Genomic DNA, 4,293 nt, shown 5'->3' on the forward strand with positions numbered 1-4,293 from the left:
TAGAACCTGATCAATTTGAACTCACTGACTAGAGCTGCCTCTTCCTCCTGAGTGTTGGGATTGAAGCCTGCACCATCATTCCTTAGCCAAAATAGTTACTAAAATTGTTAAAGTGAATAACTCATGACTTGGAAAATTCCAGGATGACAAACTGGTATCTGATATGCTGCAGGAGGAAGTCTGAAACACAAAGCCTTTTAGAACAAAATCTAGTAACTTCTTAAAAATGTAAAATATGGACTCTAAGGAGGGTTCAGAGTGTAAGTCCATATTCTGCTATGGTAGATGAGCAGGGTTCCATTTCCAGCAACAGACTGTGTCATACCCATATGTATCTCCTGTTCCAGGAATCCAATGCATTTCAGGGGGCCTCAAGAGATTAGTTATGTACTTAATATTCATATATATGTGCAGTTGAAATACTGACACATGAAAGAAACAACAAACACCTAAAGCATATGGGTTGCACTCCTATGTAAGAGCATTAGGTGCTACACAGAGCTGGTCCCCAACAAAAGTAGTGACACGATAGTCATGAAGACTTTACAGTAAATGATCATTCATGTCACGGACTGCAATATTCAGTGAGGGAAAAAAAGGGCAACCAATAGAACAAACAACTATATATATATATATATGTATGTATGTATTATTTAAACTGAGGTCACTCTCTTGAGACTCCAATCCACACGGATACAGCCAAGAACACAGCTTCGTCTTGCTAAGTACCAGGAATACATTAACTTTTTTAGGAATAAGATGGCGATAATCCTCATCTTGATTCTATGTTCATCTCTGATGAGTAATTTTCAATGACTGGCTTCCTCACAAAAGCCACTCTCAGAACTTTGCTCAAAGTCACATTCACTCCTAAGGTTCAACAAGCTTGGTCATTTGCTGAAGCTTTCTCTACATTCTCTGCATTCACAAACCTATCTGGGTTGTGTCTGTGTTGTTAATAAGAACAAACTTTGTTCAAAGTCTTCCCCAGATTCAGCGGTTTCATGATGCATTTCTGCTCTGTGGTTTCTTAAGTTAAATATGATGGAAGTGTGGGTGAATGTTCCGATTATCTGAAGCACTCTTGACTTTTTTCCAGTGAAAACCCTTTTGTCTATATAGGGTAGATGATGGAAATGATTTCCCATGTTCATTGCACTCAATACATATACTCTATTTAGTTGTGTGCCAGTCCTGCAATAAAACACTTTGGCGCATTCTTTGCACTCCTGATGCTTTGCTGCATAAAACCTCTGATGTAAATGAGGCTGCATCCCACACACACTACACATAAAATCCTTTCCTCTAGTATAATATTGTTGGTCATTGATGGGGTGAGTTTTGTTTTTTAACACTTCCCAGATGCATGACCTTCAAATTTCCTTTCCCCTATATGAGCTTGGACATGATAAACAAGGCTGCAATTTTCCTCATATGATTTATGCATTTGGTATCATGTCTTAGTGAGGGTTTCCATTGCTTTGAAAAGAACTTTGAAAACTTTGAAAAGGTAACTCTTATAAAGGACAACGTTTAATTGGGTCTGGCTTACAGTTTCAGAAGGTCAGCCCATTATCATCTTGGCAGGAACCATGGCTGCATGCAGAGAGACATGGTTCAGATGAGCAGAGCTTTTATATCCTGATATAAAGTCAGCCAGGAAGAGACTCTCCCACGCAGGGAGGAGCTTAAGCACTTAACCTCAAAGCCCATCGCTACTGAGACACACTTTCTCCAACAATTTCACACCTATTCTAAGAATGCCACATCACGTAATAGTGTCACTCCCTATGGGCCGAGCATTCAAACACATGAATCTATGGAGCCAAACCTATTCAAACCACTACAGTATACTTCTACTGGTTTTCTCTAGTATGAACCCAATAATGATATAAAAGGCTGGATCAGTTCATGTATGAATTTCGATATTTAGTGCATGTAAAATGTGTCTCTCCTGTGTGAACTCACTGAAGAACAACAAGGAAGCAGTTGTGTTTGAAGGTTTTGTTTCACTCGCTGCACCTGAAAGGCTTGTCTCTGGTGGGAATTCTGAAATGCTTAACAAGAAAGGCTTTTTGGCTGAAGGACTTGCCACACTTGCTGCACTGAAAATGCCTTTCCTGTTTGTGCACACGTGCATGATATATGAGGCTGGATTTCTCCTTAAATGCTTTGCCTCATTCACTGCAACTCTAAGACTTCTCCACAGCATGTACTTGAAAGTGATGTGTAAGGCTGGATCTGATCATATATGATTGCCCACACACTGTGCAGATAAAAGTTGTCTCTCCTGTGTCACCTTGCGGGTGAGATAAGAGGGAGATATTATGCTTGAAGGCTTTGCCACACTCACCACACCTGAATGGCTTCTCTCAGGTCTGAATTCTGAAATGCTTAACAAGAAAGGCTTTTTGGGTGAAGGACATCCCACACTCAGTGCACTGAAAAGGCTTTTCTCCAGTATGTATCATCTGGTGTTGATCAACGTGGAACATGCTAATAAAAGTTTTGCAACAGTCGCTGTATATGCAGTTCTTCTCACTCTGAATGGCCACTCCACTATCAGTGTTCATGGGGGCATCCCCAACAGTACAAATCACTTGATGCCTTAGAAACCTGAGGAGGTCTGGAGGATCATCACTTTGTTCATGCTTAGCAGGTGTATCTTAGCACTGCACAGCATGAGCTGTTGCAGTGTGGATGAATTGGCACCTTCTGCAGACAAACTATGCTCAAAGGGTTACATTTCACTCTCCACTTTGATCCAACCACCTGGACACAGAGAAATCCTGATGAGTGGCATGTAAACTATCAAGTGAGAGACAGACAGAAAGACAGAGAGACAGCACCTATTACTAATGGTGATCTGAGATTTCTCACAGAACAAAGGGGCTAGTTTAGGGTAGACACTGTCCAATATAATGCTAAATTTGTCAATATCTTATGTTCTATGGACCGTAGGAGCAGCAAAAACACATGCATGGAATAAGTGACAGGGAGGTGTGCTAGGAGCTGTAACAAACTCTTTCCTCACCAATAGCTTTCTGCAAGCTTCAACTGTTGGGGATTCAAGACACAGTGCAGAAGGCTGTGTAGAGCTATATGACATGGTTCCTAAAGAACCTGAATTTAAGGACTGACAAGGTATAGTGCATGGTAGATGAATTATAATTGAACATGGCTGCTCTGGCTGGAATACAGACACTCCTATAGTACACACGTTTTATCCAAAACATTGTAATACCAACTAAACTTAGCTGGTAGAACAGGCAATCATGTTGGAAAATGACATCTAGTTGAGAAGCAGGCAAAGTGATGAATCAGAGAAATATTTGTTTAATGAATCAGCAATAAGACAGGAAAGTGAGTCTATCCTGAGCTTTTATTCCCACTGGCAGATACACACTCAGGACAACCGGAATCTTCTGCGGCAAAGCTTTATTGCTTACTTCTCAGGAAGACCCTGACTCCAGAAAATGGAGTTGCTTATATAGTCCCACAGCATGACGTTTCAGCACCTGATGTGGCGTGACAGCTCCTGATTCATTGGTCGCCCATCACCCCATTACTATGCCCGAGAATGGGAAGTGACTACGAGTGAGTTCACTCTCGCACCTGCATACAAGGCTTGTTTACTAGTTAGGCACAGTGAATGCCAGCGCCATCTTATAATGGCGATTGCTCGAGGCACACACAGCTCTCCACAGTGAATGCTTGCTGCATGGCTTTCCACATCTCTCCCTTTTTATTTTATTAAATTGAGGCTGGACCAGGTCTGTGTAATTATGCCCATCCACTGTGGCTCCTGTTTGAGGTAGTTTCTCCAATGTCACAGCCTTTCCTGTCATAGGGTAACCCTATTGCCACTGGGCCTCGTGTCTTAGGCTGATCTGTGCATGAGGAATGTTGCCCGTCCCTGGATACCGCAGTGCTATGTGACAGTAACTACTAAATGACCTAGGGCGAACTCTACAAAAGAGGCCAGCCACCAATGTCAACTAACTTTTGAGCATAGATAGCCAGATTTCGGGGGAGGCCCCTTGCTCAATGGTAGCAAGTGCTTGAGCTATCACAAAGTTGTCATTTGTTTGTTGGGTTCTGAGCTTGCAAACCAACCAGAGCATGAACACAAGTCCAAAGCAGGTGGCAACACCAAATAAACCTACCCCCACCCATTCCTTAAAATAAGAAAATGCAGATGAAATCCAGGAGGAGAGGCCCTCTGTCAATGACAGGTCCACTAGCATTGAGCTAATCTTTAAAACTGCCACCCTCAGGGCCTCAAGAGTCTCA

At 42.2% G+C, this 4,293-nt stretch overlaps 1 pseudogene; it reads right to left on the reverse strand.

Moving 5' to 3' along the window:
• Window positions 1–497: 497 nt before the first annotated feature.
• On the reverse strand, window positions 498–2,756 carry LOC147003688 (uncharacterized; annotated as a pseudogene).
• Between the last annotated feature and the right edge of the window lie 1,537 nt (window positions 2,757–4,293).

Source organism: Mus caroli, unplaced genomic scaffold (genome assembly GCF_978045245.1).
Source record: "Mus caroli unplaced genomic scaffold, Mus_caroli_1 scaffold_8, whole genome shotgun sequence".
NCBI classification, from domain to species: domain Eukaryota; kingdom Metazoa; phylum Chordata; class Mammalia; order Rodentia; family Muridae; genus Mus; species Mus caroli.